Genomic DNA, 16,754 nt, shown 5'->3' with positions numbered 1-16,754 from the left:
TCTGCTCAAAATGTTCAGATACGGTAAACTGGGATAAACTTAATACCAGTTGCTGTACTGCAAGGAATAATACATAATCTCATACCAAAGGGTATAGGACACGCTTATCTCTTTGTCTGACACTTGTATTCTACAAGCAGCAAGGCTCCCTTGGTGGAGAAGCTGAGGTGCAGATGCACAGACATTTAAGGACCAAACCCCATTTGGTGCTTAGACGGTGTGATGGAGAACACAGCACTGCTTGTTGCTGCAGGAAAAGCATTGAGAACCAGTCATTTCAAACACACTGAAACCACAAAATGGAAAGCCAAAGCCTGATCTTTGTTAAGAAGCAATGTTGAACTATTTGCATCTGAAGTTCCTATCAAAGGTAATAGTTCACAGGTTCATGTGGACTAAAATATCTTCACAGCAAAACATGTCATTCCAGTCACCAAAGGGAGGGGCATGGCAGGGAATCCCAGGGAAGGCTGTGCCCCAAAGGAAGCTGCAAGACAGCTGCAGAAGTTGGTTCACCTGCAAGGTGTCAGCACTTCGAACAAGGAAAGTCAGGGCCAGAATCAGGCCTGGAAACAGGTATCAGGCAAGTCTCAAACCAGTGATAATTCAGCAGGCCTACTGTGATGTGTCAAGGTCACATCAGGAAATCATGTTCAGGTCTGGGTCGGGGAAGTAAAGTAGATGTTCAGATGTAGACATTGTAGCCATGGTGCAGCTCAGGATCAAGCTACAGAGCCTCTGATTAAACAAGGCTCCTATGGAAAAAGGGATTTTATAATCCCTTGTTTCTAGCTCACTTCCCAAAAGCTCTTAATGAAGAAGCTAACCTTGCCCTTGGCTAGCTGAAGTCCCTAATTTACCTTAACTAAACTCATGGAACTGGAGATGCATTCAGGATGCAGTCAGGAAGAGTTTTAACCTCTGTTGAGTCAGTGGATTGTTCTGTAAATCACAGGATATCTCATCAAGTCTAGACAGTGTCATTTATACATGTGAAGAAGACCAATACATATTTTAGTTAAGAAGTGCAGCCAGAGGAACTCCTGGATGAAAGTGGACAACATTAACTTTGGGATAAGGCATTAAAACTGCCTGAACTCCCCAGAAGAACTGAAGGGAGAACAGGTTAAATGAGTTAACAGGCTCGTCCATGATGAATATCTGGGGGTAGTCCCTGAGGCCAGTCCTGAAATGTGTTCTGTGAGAGAAAGGACATTTTTTCTCATGGATGGGTGCTTTTAGCAGAGTCTCCAAATAGAAATGCAGCATGAAGCATGAAATCGTGGCTGCCATCTTGGAAGAAGCAGGTGGCAAATCAGCTGCTTGAGAGAGATGTTTTTATGAGGTAATCTTGATATGATCAAATTAAATGTGATTTTTTTTTCCTTTTGTTTATTCATCTCTGTCTTTATAAAATGTTACTCTTATGTATTCTAGCTGGTATGAATAAATGTGCTTTTTTACATTTAGTATTCTTCACCTTAGCAATATGAGGAATAACTTGGGACACAACAGCAAACAAACAAGAACTCAAATATCCACCATAGGCCTTTCACTGTATCAAAATCTAGGAGTGCTCAACAGTGCTAACTGCATGCACAGGGAGAAAAACTTATGATTTTTTTATCAGTTTCTTTAAATCAGCAAGGAGATTCTGGGGTTCACCCATGACTCCATGGGTGAATCATGGGTGACTTTTCACTCTTGGAAAGTACTTTTTAACTTATTTCTTTAAAAGAAATAAAAAATAGTGCTTTTCTTTCAGAAATAATTTCATTCTGATAAGGCATATGTCTTTCTTGTACTATGTTTTTCATCTTGTCTTTTCTGCTCATTCGTACTGTAACAATTCCAGAGAAAAATTAAGTGCATATGAAAAATATCAGCAAGCAAAAGAGTGAAATTTAAGAAACCCTGTTCAAAACCTAACCTGTGGTGAATCAGTAATGGCATCACTTTCTCAAGATTTCTCCCTGTTTGTGACATACATCCATCCAGTTTGAAACCTGAAACAGTGCAATTTAAGTTATCTGCTCAATTACAAGTAACCACTGCAATTTCAGTACACAAAGTAAACTATTCACTACTGGTTTGTGTGGTTTCAGACAGTGCAAACAAAGAAAAAGAACCAAATGTATATTCTCAGCTCTAGAAAGAATTTCAGTATGTTTCTGGATATGCTACAAGTACAAATGTAAAATTTTTACAAGGACTTCTTTACTTCAATTTATACTAATATAAACATGAAAATGCAAATTAAAAAAAAAATATGGCTTGTACAGGGTTAAATTATAATGGACAGTGAGGAAGAACAAGCTTGAAAAAATAACATACTGGGATATAGTCTTCTATTGTGTTGACTAGTACAGACAGAACTGTATTTAGTGCCATCCTCCTTGGCATCAGTGCCTCTTCTAGGCTGGCACTGAGGCACTGACACAGCGTGGCGCAGAGCCACATGCTTGGCCCTTAGTCTTGTATGTGATTATTTACACTTGCTAATGCATTCTATAGAGTGCTGTTTTCAGTTTGTGTTGTGAATTGAAACCTTCATTGCATGAATGTTTATGCTGTCCTACAAAGCCAGTTCCTGGAAATATATTAGACATTTGAATTTTTAAGCCACTTTTATAATTATATTTCCTCCAATCGGTTGAATTCAAACTTTTGCCTTGACTAGATATTGTATATGTTGTGTGACTAGACATTTTAATTAATCATTTTCTTCATCAATTTAAATGAAAGAGTAGTTTTGAGCAAGAAAATAATAATAATGAGCCTTTAATATATTTTAATTACTTTAAAAACAAACAATAGTGGTGAAATTCATGAAAATTTCATGTCAGAATCCCAATTCTGAATATGTGCGAACAGAACTAAGTCTCAAGCACGTACTAAAAGGTTTTTTTTAAACTTGGAAGGTCATAGAAAAGTGGATAGCTCCCATTTAAACATTCAAAATTATTAACAATGTAATATATTATTCAGAAAATCTCATTTTCTATCTCAAAAGCATCATATACACCTAGGTGAAAATAAAAAGCAAAGACTTGCTAAAAAAAGAAACAAAATATTTCCAGTGATACCACTGGAAAACAACTGTTTAGTGGATCTGTCAGAGTATATAAGATTTAGGAAGAATGTATTCAGAAGAGCAGACAGTTGTATGTACACTAGGTTTTTCTCAGCTCAGTCTTTCTCATAATTCTGTCCAAGAAAATGGGATATATTTTGATCTCAGGGGCATCAGTATATATCCACAGATACTGTTTTGCTCCATGCTTCCATGCCCAATTTACACTGGTATTACTGTAAGTCTTGGAGTGTGACTCCCATCTTACATAAAGTGTCAAACACAAAATTTTTAAAACAGAATTGTAAAGCAATAAAGAAAGCCAAGTTGAACTCAGAAATATGTGTTAAATGAACTCAGTAATCAAACTGTAAGACATATTTAACATATGTTGAATTAATCTATGTTGAATTCTTCTTCCCTATTCTGAGAGACATTTTTTTCCATCAGCTCTGGTGCAGTTGATTTACTGTAGACTTATACAGATGTATGCATAATGGTGAGGTTTTTCTTCTCTGTGCTATATTTACAATCTTTATAGAAACATATTATCATATACATGCCAAAAAGAAATCTAAGAAAGAGTAATATGACATATTATGGTGGGATGTATTCACTCATATATCTTGAGCCCTGTGAGGACATTAATCTGAGGTCTTCAATCACAAATGGCTCTAGGCCTAATTTTATCTCTGTACTGAGCTGTAATGTGGTGATTCATAAATTTTTGATTTTTTGATTTGGAGCAATTATCTTTCAATATTCTCACAGGCCCCACAGAATTTGGAAATGTAGCAAGCCCTCCTTCGCTTGATGACTAGATGTCTATACCTAACCTTTATCTAGTCCAACTGTGACCCTATCCATAGCCTCCAAGTATTAAACTATTTGTGACTTAAATGTCCAGATTACTACTGTGGGCTTTGCAGAACACTGCAGTAAATCAAGGTCTTTGTTTCCAAAATGTATGCCATTTCTAACTTTTAAAAAACTCTTGAAAGTAACCTACTGTCACAGCCAAAATATAGCCCACAATAAAGCCTTCATAATGTCAAACAACAGTCCTTAATTTAGCCTTTGCTAATTTGCCAATAAACCTGTACCATCTTTTTCTTACAAGACTAAATGTAATTGTACCCTCAGTATTAACTATAACCTCAGTGGCTCATTGTTGAGCAAATACTGAGCCACTCCTTGCCTTTCACTACCTGTGAAAGCCAGTTTTGTGATCTGGCACTTGCATAATGGTGAATGGACACTTTTCATGCAGTTCTGTGTGCTCACATCTGTTCTTAAACCAGTTCTGTTTCCATTCTCAATGACAAGCCCCTGATAAGCACCCAGTCAGAGGCTGCCCACACATCCCACCCTAGCTTCAGGGGTTTAGCAGGATGAAGACAGCGTCTTCCAAACAAACCATAATTTTAAATGCAAACCTTGCTCTAGCCTCAAAATTTACAACCTGATTCATCCTGATCTAATATTAATACTAATAGGTCCACTGAAAGCCCTCCATACAGGCCTGCCAAAACTGTGGAAGAAACCAAAGACAGTGACATCTGCAGTTCTAGCAGCCTTGAGTCAAGAGTAGTATTAGAGTGTGTATTCAAATTAGGACATAAACTAGAACCCTAGTTCAATGTTTTAGGGGTAAAATTTAAACTCTGGAAAATGTGCAGAAAATACAGTTCATTATGGCCTTCCCTTTTGCTCGCAATTCTGCCAGCCTTAGCTACATACTGAATTGGGAATATTTCATGTTTGCAGGTTAACTCCCACCTACCCTTTCTTCTCTAGAGATGGACACTGCTGATGCTGCTCAATACAGAGGCAATGACACATCCTTCCCACATTGTCTTCAAGGTCTGCTGAGTTGCTTGGCAGTTGATGATGTAATGTCTTCCCTACCATTTAAATATGCAAGGGTTCAACAAAACTGCAGTTTGCATGCTGTTGCAGCTGTCTTAGGTGTCTGTAAACCCTTGCTTCAAGAGCAGCTTTACAACAGCAAACCCTAGACCCCAAATTCCAGTTTACTAGTATGACAGTAGTATCAACTTCAGTACTTCCATTTCTGGGAGAGCAGGAGGTACCCTCTCGCTGTTGAGCAGCTAGCAGAGTAATGAAAGCACCAGTTCTCAGTGGCAAGAAGGAATGATTTTTATTGTTTTGATTTCATCATATATATAGAGTTTTCAAAAGTCACCCAGATTGGTCGGTCAGAAGCCTTCCCCCAGGCCTGATTGGCCAGGCCTGCACTGTCCAAGTTCTGGGACACTGTTCCAACAACATCCAAACTTTATTTATAAAACACAAGAAGAATTCTCGTGGGAAAAACCTGTGCTAGCCACAGTACCCCACAGGTTCTTGGTAGTTTTCATCTGCTGTTGTGAGACACATTTGAAAATTTGAACTTTAAATTTTGAATGTTGGGTTTTTCTTTCCAAATTGGAAAGTGAAATGTCTGAAAACTACAATAGAACACAGGGAAAGTCTGAGCTTATTTTCATCTCTAATCATTTTTACACAAATGGGTAACATTGGAAGGACACAGGGAGACCTCATAGAAAATTTTTCTTTATTTGTTATTTCCAAAAATTTCAAAATACTGGGATTTTAATAGTAAAAATTGAAATTTTAGAAATGTAAGAAGAACAGTGTGCTTTTAGATTTTGTGGAAATCTTAACTCTCTTAGACTTTATAGATCCTATTCCACAAAGAATGGAGAGACAGGTCATGAACTGTCTGGCATGCAATCATTCTCCAAACAAAGGCTACTTTAGTAAAAATCACTTCCATATAACAGTTTTATGATAGACTAGGAAATAAGTTGCCAACATAAATTCCCCCATTCTTGGTTTCCTCACTATCAAGACTTTTTTGGCTGATTTGTTCAATTGTTTTTATTTTTTTAAATTTTTTTTTAAACATATAATTGACACAAATCAAGCTCAGGGAGACACTTAAGGTCATGGTTTGATAATCTTTACCAAGGTCATCGTGCTTTACTCAATGGTTTATGAAAGGAAGCTGTCTTTATTTTGCTGAAATGTAGTGTATATGTGAGAAAGACACTTGAATATTGACATAAAGGAAGCAGGGCTTGTGGAAAGAAACAATAGTTGTTATTAACCAGCAGACAGACTTGGAAAAAATCAGACAAGCCTGGACTTACTGTCTCTTTAGGAAGGCTTCAAAGAAGAAAACCGTCTTTGAGCAAAATTGTTGCAATGTCGTTGCATCCTAATTTAAAGAAAATGTCTTCCTCTCAGAATTTGATTTGCTTCAGTTTTCAGCTATTGCTTCTGCTAGCTAAACAAAATAACCAGCTACTTGCAAAGATGTTTTTTGTCAATCCTTGTAGGCTCAAATGAAGTAATTTCATAACATCCCTTTGAAAAGTTATATAAATGAAGATATTGGATTTTCTTTTTTACTGAAGTGCTATTACTGAAAGTTTACAGATACTAAATCTCACTCCTTGGGTTTGTGTTTAATGCAAAACTTCAAGGGTTTCTTTTTAGGAAAAAGAAAAGGAAAAAAAAAAAGAAAGATTTCTTTTATTCCTGAGCACATTCTGCAGATCGTGTATTCCGAGGAAGACATTGCAAGAGAAGAGTTTAAATCCTTTTCTCTGAATAGAAGTACATAGTCAACTGTGGTCAGTCTCAGAGAGCCTCTGTGACAAGATAACAGCACTTGGTGAGACAGATATTTAGAAAAGACGTTAAGAGGCATAAACCACCCACACACTGTTTTGTGAAAGACCTTGTAAAAAGGGAGTTCAATGCTGACTTCAATGGGGCTAATATTTAGTTTCAAGATAAGAATAAGGAAAATTGAAATGAAAATTCTGAGTGGCATTTTGAAAGATCTGTTTGACATCCTGTGTCTTGTTTATTTTTTCTGATGAGAAAGAACATTATCATGTAACAGGGAACAATTTCTAAATGTCAGTGATTTTTCTCTCTTTGGGAGCACAGACAATGTCAAACTAGGTTTTAAAAAAAATTCCAGTAAATCATTGTCAGACATATATTTGGCATAGCTAAACTCAGAGGTTGAGTTTCCTATTGTAGCCCAGCAAGCAGAATATGAAGCAGACCCACACACACTAACAAGGAAAGCACTTGCAATCTAAAATCATGAAAGTGAAAGAACTTAGGAAAAGGAAGAGTAAGACCAGGCAGCTGAAAGCAGGCAGTAAGGTGAATACTATAGGTGAAATAGAACAACTGAAGTAGTCCCAGTAAATAATTCTGATATTCTCTGGTACTATGTACTTTCAAAATCAGAGCTCATCTGTTAGATGTCTGCATTCCCATTGCTAGGCATTGGACCTGTCTACATTAGAAAAAGGCCCAGAATACCACCATAGGCACACTTCTTTGCTAATTCTCTTTCCTGCCATATCCCATTAAGATTCCTCTTTTTTTTTTAATTTATTCTACTTTTGAAATGGATTAAACAAAAATTTTAAAAAGAATACTTTTTCTTCCAAGGTGTGTAGACTATTACTGGACACTTGGATGGAATATTTACTGGGGTCAATGTGTAAATAACTGCAATTTTGAAAAATAACCCCTGATAGATTTCCTCTACAGGGAAGCTTTTACTTTAAAGTGTGATACTTACCATTACCAAAACTTGAAGAGGAAGTAAAAAAGTGAGGCTTAGGGGAAAAGAAAAAAAAACCAAAAGTTGAATCCCAAACCAAGTCTTCATGTGGTATTTTTTCTTAGATATCTATTCTAGTTAGTTCAGATAAAAATCTTAGGTATTTTACTTCTTTAAGGATGAGTAACTGACCTAGCCCAAAAGGAGAGCAGAGCAATCAAGGTCAACATCTAAACAGATAAACTTCAAATGTGAAAGCTAGAAAGGCCAAACAAAGGAGAAATCTGTTTTAAAAATATTACATACATTTGCAAACCAATCAAAAAAGAGTTGTCTATTGCTATGAATTAAAATTTCAGTGCATCAACAATGTCAGTTTGCTTCAAATTTAATTTTTACTGAAGATTGGTAATTTTATAGTAAAGTTTGTGATGGTCATTATACCTACATTATTCATCATATTTTTAATTTCTTTTTTTATGGTTTAAATTGGTGTTCACAAAGTGATAGCTGAAGTTATAGTACAGTCTCATTAACAATAGCATGTTAATAATTACAAGGTTGGTCATGGTTAATTACTACTCTTCATTAAACACAACACATCAGGAAACTGTGGAGGACTTCTGAAGAGTGTATATCCCATCAGTGCTACCCAGTGACCTAAATCAACCTTAATCCAAAGTCTGCTGTGATGGAGTTTCTAGTCTTCTGTATCAGCGCAATTAGCACAGAGAGAAAAGGCACATGTGCAAAGCTTCATGCACACAGACACAGCAGAAGTGTTCTCACAGCTCTGGTGGTGTGAAGGACCCATGGTGAGCTGGCAAGGAATGTGCAGAGCTGAGCTGAGCAGAAAAGCTCCTCGGGGAAAGAAGAGGTAGGACTGGGTGAAAGAGTGAAACTGGTAGGCATGACATGTTAATGAGCTGTGTCAGAGCCATCTGAGGTTTGGGAAGATAATTGCTACTCGAGAACAAGATCATCTGGTTTTCTGTTCAGGACAACGTTCTTTAGACCTGTCCGAGAACACTCAGTAAAGCAAAGAACTCAACAAAAAATCCTGGAGATGAGTTTTTTCAGTGTGACAACTCACTGACTCCAACCAGCTGTTTTTTCCTTGAACAAACAGAACACCAGATCAGTTCCCAAAAGGAATTTTGACTTGTAAAAACACAATTACTGTTACATTGTTTCAATGCTGTTCATTTAGCTCTTGCTGGATAAGAAACCAGTCTGCCTCTTTAACTTCTTGCATTCCAAGTAGCAAGATGGAAGAAAATTCTGAGACTCTCTCTGCTTTAAAGGTCAAGGAGAGGCTCTGTTTGTTTGTTTCTTTACTTCCCAGCTAAGTGACTTCCAATGGATCCATTTTCTAAATGGCTAATGCTCCTATTGCAAGCATCCTTTCATGATTGTGACTAATTTTATATCTCTAACCTTTTTTTGCTGTCCTCTTTTTCTTTTTTGCCTTTGAAATAAAAGAATTTCACCTAACTAGGGTGAACAGGTCCTGTCAGCTAATAACATGAGCAATTAAAGAAGCATTCAGTGACAAAGGAATGACCTGTACTCTCAAGGATGGGTGTAAGTGCTACACCTTTTTCACTGTACACCTACTGATAACGAATATTATGTCCCTTAAATGGCTTTCTGAGTAGGTTATGTATGTAGTAATTTCATGGGATTAGATTATTTTTGACAACTATTTTTATTTCTCTCTCTCTGTCTTCCTTTGTGTACCAAAACACACACAGACACAGACACACACATGTATAACATTGGGTCTAATTCTGTTTCCTACTATGAATCATTAAATACTGACACAATCATAATGGATTTGACAAACTACTTGGAAACCTTCCACAGGATTCAACGTGCTGCAGGAACACAAAATAAAGCTCTTTTGTAAGCTGTCTTGTCTCTGGCACTACCAGAGAAGGTGGCAATATAGGTCCAGCAACTGTAACCCTTAGAAGACAGTACAACCAAAATGAAGACTCAGATGGAAAGCAGCTTTGCTACCAATTGCTGAAGAAGGAAAACACCAGTATTTTTTCTTCCTGCTTACCTGTAGATATATTATGTAAACACTACTATCTCTGTCAAAAATAACAAAGACTCTATTGACAAGAAGATGGTAATATAAGAGGAACATTTTCCCCACTGTTTCTTACAAGCCAGCCTCACAGATTTTTTACATGATGAATAATGGCAAAAATATACAACCTATATACATATATATCCCATGTATGTATGGGTTGGGGAGGTAGGGAAATACGGAGAGAGAGCTCTCTATCACTGAGCAAAGCACAGCTACATTAAAAATGTAGATCTAAGAAAAAAATCCTCCATTTTTGCCATGACTGATTTGCAAAAGCTCCTATTTGAGAACATGAATAGCAGTGAACAGTTCAGCATATCTGTATATGCAGTGCATCAGAGAGGGGATATGTAAGTTTAAAGACTATTACACTTGCACATCACGAGGTCTGCTTCTCTGTTTCTGGAAAGACTGCAGAGTTGGCAGTAAAGACTGTCTTGCTCCTGTGTGTGTCAGCCAACACATTGAATACCTGTGTTTCTCCACAGTGTAAGCTGTTCCAGCAGTGGCAGTAAGGACAAAGTGGGAGAGATCTGCTGTTTAATCCTACAGGGTTTAGAAGGCCACTTTTTGCAATGATAAGGACTGATTTAATGAAGCAGTTATAATTCTAAAACTAGATATTACTAGACACTCTTTTTCATTAACTAATGAACTTACAATGTGAAATGCTTGCAGTACAAGGCTGCATTACTTGTCCCTAGTCTTTGATGTTGACTCTGAGCTTCATAACATCCCACCACTATGATATTTCCAGGAAAAAAATGTGGAAAATAAAGTGATTTGTGGTGTTTTTATCAATAGAAAGAAGAAGACTAGAAAAAGATTGAGGGAGAGAGATGTGTATTTTTTTTTGTTAGTTTCACAAAATCTTTTACTGAAGAATGAAAGGTAAGTTTGATTTAATGAAACGATTTATAGATTGTAATGATGAACATCAACATGTCAGCCACTATCACTTTTCCTCTGAGTCTACAATCCATAATCCTGCCCAGTTTTCCTAAATAAGAATAAAAGAAACCAGATACCTCAGAAGACAAAGCAACAAGAAAGGTAATAGAATCAATAAACCAGTGAAAAAAAACTACAGCAGGGTAAAACAGGTATTTTCCCTCTACCAGTGTCCATCTTTTAGCTATGATAGGTAACTATGTTTCCTTGGTTTGTTTTCTTTTTTTAGCAGAGCAAGTTTAACTTGCTGTTTAAATGAAGGACAAAAGATGTCTTTATTTGACATCTCTCAATTAATTGAAAAGTAATGAGAGTGGCCAGTCATGAGACAGGAAAAGTATGTATGTACTCCTGCTCTAAGTAAAAAGCTTTAGGTCCATTAATCCTTCAGGAAGAATCACTGAATTTGATTAAGGTTTTGGATTGGTTTGGATTTTCATTTCTTTTTGAGGGCACAAGTGAGGTTTCATCTCTCTCTTATTAATGTTATCCCACTTTGCAGAAGAATAATAGCAACCGGTCTATATAATTTTCTGATTTAGATGGTCGCAGAGAGAGAGAAAAATGTTACTCCTAAACCAATTCCTGTATTTTGCATCAAGCAATCAGTGCAAAAATCTTTGGCATGGGTATCATAACACTGCTCTTACTACCAGACATGTCTTTTTGCAAAATTGGAGAATTATATTCTAATATTCAATACATTCATTGAATATATTCAAAATAATTTGATTTTACATTGATTTATATATAGACGTATATCATAGACAAAGAACAGAAAGTCTGCATCTAGTCTCTCTTTATAAAAGAGATATATTAAATTGATTAAATCCAGTAAAAGCTTTATAAACAATTTCCATCCTAAAATGTCTGTAAGAAAGGATCTCAGGTTTAAGGATCATCTCAGTTTTAACATCTCCATCGATTTATTAAATGCCACTCTAGCAATTTTTAATGAGAGCAGTCATAGTGTCAGTTTCTGATGTGGAAGTCATATCAGTGGTGGAATCAGATAACAATGAGATTTTATATCCAAGTAGGTGGATGAGTACTCAGATTAGGACCCTGCTGAGAGCTGCACAGCATTGACAAGCACTCCAAACCAGAAGAGTTACAGCTGCTAAGATTTAAATGGTTTTCTAAGGTTGCCCTCTGGGACTCAGAAGAAATTTAGGTTCCTAATTCTCCATTTGAAAAGGCATATTTGTAATTCCGATTCTTTTCATCCTCCTATATCAGAGTTTTAGATATAAGAGGAATGATTTTTTTGTGGTAAAATAGGTAAAGGCTGCAGGCAGCCTTAACCTAAATAAGTTGCAGCTGGGCCCCTAAACAAGAGGGATAAACAACTTTATTAGAGAATGAAGCAGAGAATGTAGATGTGTAGGACTAACCAGAAAAGGCACCTGTGGATAGTTTACTGACCAATGGTAATGTAATAAGGAACAACAGTTATGCATGTAAAGAAAAGGGTATAAAAAGGTGTACTGGGGAGAACAGACTGCTGATGCCTACCACTGCCTACCACTATCATCTGTGTCAGCTGTGAGATCACTGTCAATTTTTTTTAGCAAAAAGGTTGTTCCAATTTGCTACCCTTCTGTTTGCACTGCAGAGCATTTACAGAGCACAGAAGATGAATTCCCTTCAAATGAAACTCAACCGCACTTCCAAGGAGAGTACCCAGCAAGCCTGCAATTGCTAATAGGTGTTAAAGATTTGACTAGAGCTTATCTAAAATAAACCTTTTGAGATACATTTAGGGATAGGTGTTATGTCCGCAGTCTCAATTGGTTTTGTCCTTGGCACTTGCAGCAACTGTAGCACACTAGTTGCTAAGGTGGAAATAACCTCCAAATACCAGATGAGATTCTTTTGGTGTCTGCAACAGCTCAGAATCAACGTGATAAATACATTGTGGTAAGTGAACATATATCTCGTGTATGGTCTAGGAAAACTCATATCTCTCTTGCTGCTGCCCTGTCACACCACCACAAATGAGTGCTTGTCACCATTAGCTGTCTTGGTTTGGAGTGATCCAGTGTATTTTGGGGTTTTTCTTACTTGCTTTCTTTAAGCATCTGAAAGTCTGATTTAATTATTAATTATATAATATAATCTTATTTAATTTCAATAAATTAAACAACAGTACATAGCTACTTCATAGTTTGCCATAGATTTTGCCAAATAGTATAACTTCCTAAATTTGTCATAAATGTTATCTGTTTGTTCCTGTTAAAACAGAACAGTGTAGCAACGTGGAGTTTTAGGAGTCCATGTGCTCCTTTGTCCCTCTGTTTTGTATACCATTGGTTCACCTTGAAATATGCTCTGCTGTACCCCGAAATCTATTGGTGGGCTCCCTATGCCTGTCTTCCCTTCAGCCTCCCTGGGACTGGCTCTGGGGGAGACAGTCCTTCCCCTTCCTTTCCCTTTATAAGGCGATGTCCAGATCAGCTTGAGGTCTTCCGTCTCTGGGCTGCTAGCGTCTGCAACCTGCCCTGTCTCCCTTCCCCCTTCTCCTTCCCTGCAACCCCCTTTTCCCCGTTACCCCAAATAAACCTCCCTAGCAGAACAGAGATGGAGTCCAGCTCTTCCTTAGTCTCACTATACTCCTGCTTGAATTGATGTGGTTTAAAGACTCACGCCATGCTGCAAAACCTCGGGGGTCGGTCGCCCCAAATCCTGTGGGATTTACAAGAACCAGGGACCCCGGACCGGGGGGGAGCCGGCCTGTGCCACCCTCCCGGACCGTGATACATCAGAACAGAATGGAATATTGGGTTTTTTTACTTACATAAGCTTGTATTTGCTTAGAATTTGTATTGCTTGCACAGGTTTAGGTATTTTTTATTCCCTTATCACTGAAATTTGTAATCTCTAGTGTATACACATGATTTAGCTGGACTTGTTTTGAGCAGGGTTTTGCACTAAATGACCTCCAGAGTTCTTTCCTAATTTTAATTATGCTATGATGCTCTGATTTTGTGGCACAGAAACATTTATCTCAGTTGTACCTGAGACAAAGGGTAACAACTCCATTTATTGCATAGCATTCCTACTACTGTTTTTTGCTTGTTTGTTTTCTTAACGCAATTGAAGTAGTGGACATCTCATCATCAAATCTGAGCTTAACATATCATGATCACTTGTATTATATGAAGCAAAAAGCACCTTCTGAAGGAAGAGTCTGGAAAGAAGCTGAAGTGTAACAATTTGACTAGCTGAAAAAATTTTAAAAAGAGTTTTGCATTTGTTAACATAGAAAGAACAGTATAAAATAACATATAAGCCTAGGTAGCTTATTTCACTGAAATCATAACAATTCTATACTGGAAATTGCCTCTAGCACAAATTTAAAGTGTACTGAAATTGTATCACAAGTCAGAAATAAAATAAACCTAGTCTTTCTAAGGCTTACTCATGAGATAATGTGAGTATATTAGACTGATCCATGCTGACTGCACTAATATTTTTGACCAGTTTCAAACTACCTCTAACTGTAAAATTATGCCCTCAACAGTCAACTGCATATAATTTTTTGAATAAAAGCTTGATTTCATTCGTATAGGAAAAATTAATAAAGCATATTTTTTATAAAAGTGTTAAGTAATTACATATATATTTCCTTAATTAACACTGCTGGATTTTTAGAACAACTTTCCTTCTCACCTTGCTGAAGAATACAGCTCCCAGAAAAAAAATTCATACAAGGATAAAAATACAGTTAGAAGAGATAAAGTGGGAAGGTGAATACATGCTTGCTTTCTGACAGGTTTCTGGTGACATAGGTAGCATTGGTCCTTGTTGGTTCTGGCACAGGCTGCACAGCTGGATAGTGATGACCACAGGTTGGGCACTCCAAGACCCACAGAACAGAGGATCGATGTGATATATTAGTTTGTCTGTTCTGAAAGAGTAGAATGAATTTACCTGAATAAAATAAGTTGTGAGTACCCAGGTACCCTGTGGTGTTAGAGACTACCCTGGAAGACCAAACATGAGTAGTTACTCGTCTCTTTAGTATGATATTCCTATAAAAAATATTCCTGTGCTTCAAATCTGCAAGCCCTTACACATGTGTATACTAATTCATGATTGCTGTGTCCCTAACAAAGCACAAAACATCAAAAAACTGACTAATTGTATTACTAATGTTTTTTTCAGACCTACCACATAACTGTTTAACTGTTTAAAAGCCTTTTCTACAAGCTACCGTGTTCCCGTGACAACAATTGGCGTGTCTAACAATAATAAGGTTCTTGTTTTTTCCTTGGCAGAAGATTAACTGGAAAAGGTTAGTCAATTTAAAAGAGGAGTGAGGCTATTTTTGGTTTTTGACTACCCCTTTAAGGGTGAAATGAGCCCTGTTGGAAGAGCAGAGCTATGAGTTAGGAGCTAGGCTGACACAGTTGATGATATCAAAAGCCATATATTAGGTGTTTTTCCATATGTACTTTTTGTTTTACTTAGTTTGTTTTTCCCTTTAATCTCCAAAAAAAGTTATCTTTCCTGAAAGATATTTACTGTTAATCAGGGAGAAATCAGAACTGAACTCATTTAGAGAAGTGATGTCATCCTCTGAAGCTTGACAATGTGACAGGGCAGGTGGGAACCCACTGTGCTTGCACAACAAGAATCTAAAATAGGAGACTCTTCATTTTCTTTGAGTGTGTTTCCCTTAGGGGGGATTCAGAAAAACAGAATATATGCTTCAAAAAAAAAAAAAATCCTGAGACTGGAATCTGCTTGCAAGTTTTATCAAGGAGGCTGCATCAAAATATAACTTCAGTGATCAGTACATTTAAAATATATGCCATCTGATCTTATCTCTAGCATGAAAAAGAGGATTCAGTTAATATTCTAAAATAAAAAGGCCATAAGTTTCAAGAAAAATAGTCAACCTACACGTTTGTGCACTCTGTTTCAGCCCTAAATAAACATAGTTCAGAGATGTACCAGGAACAGATTAACAGTGAAAAACAATTCCCTGTGACTGCATACATTCACTTTAAAGATTTCTAATTTGCTAAATATTTGCCTACAATTTTCTGTCCAATTTCATTATGTATAGTTGGGCTTTTAATTTGCATTCCTTTCTCATCATGGTTTACTCAGATGGAATAATGCTTTTAATTATCTTCCTTTGTATAGGTCTCTGAAATACAGTACTTGGAATGGGGAAGATTTCAGTTATTCAAGCAGTTATTGTAAAAGCTAGTAAAAGCTGGAAAAAAGCCACATCTCTTTTACCGTAGCTGACACTCTACATTGATCTAGCAGGAAATTTGTCTGTTACTGAGACAGATGGGGGAGCTCTGGGACTCAGTTTAACGTGGTTGAAGCTCCTGTGGATGCTGATATTGTACACTGACAGTAGCTGAAGTCTGAACAGCAGAGTTTACATGCCTGAAATAAATTGTTTTGATTAGAACCTTTAGGAAAGAAATTCATAAGGTACAGTTTTATTGACTACTTGCCAAACAACACAGACCTGTGCTCTGTAAGCTTGTTTTGTTCTTGTAAGTCAAGCACCAACTGGGCTCTTATTTTCTAAGGTTATGGACTTACAGCATAATACATTGTCATTTACTCTGAATTATTACACAGACAGAAGAATCAGAAAAAGAATGTACATTCAGTTCTAACTGTAATTGACCTTAGGAAAAATACTTTTTTAAAATAGTCTATGGATTTGATTATCTTCCATAGGCATATGAGAAATTTGCTATTGATAAAAATGTTTCCAGAACAAAAAGGTACATATAATCCAAATTTGTGGCAGTTATAAAGAAAATGACAAAAATATCACTTTTAATTATTAGCAAAAGAGTGCTGTTTTATCAGAGAACTTGGGGGGATTTTTAGGTGCCATTTCAGGTTCTGTTTTATTGGCAGTCAGAGACCACTCTCGTTGTGGCATAATGCTATTGTGATCACCTAAATCGAACTGGAACAACTGTTGTTCAAGGCACAGCTAAGATTTTCTTCCCCTAAGCAAAATTTATATA

Source organism: Lichenostomus cassidix, chromosome 4, assembly GCF_008360975.1.
Source record: "Lichenostomus cassidix isolate B80296 chromosome 4, HeHo_3.0, whole genome shotgun sequence".
NCBI classification, from domain to species: domain Eukaryota; kingdom Metazoa; phylum Chordata; class Aves; order Passeriformes; family Meliphagidae; genus Lichenostomus; species Lichenostomus cassidix.
Note: the sequence above shows the minus strand (reverse complement) of the source record.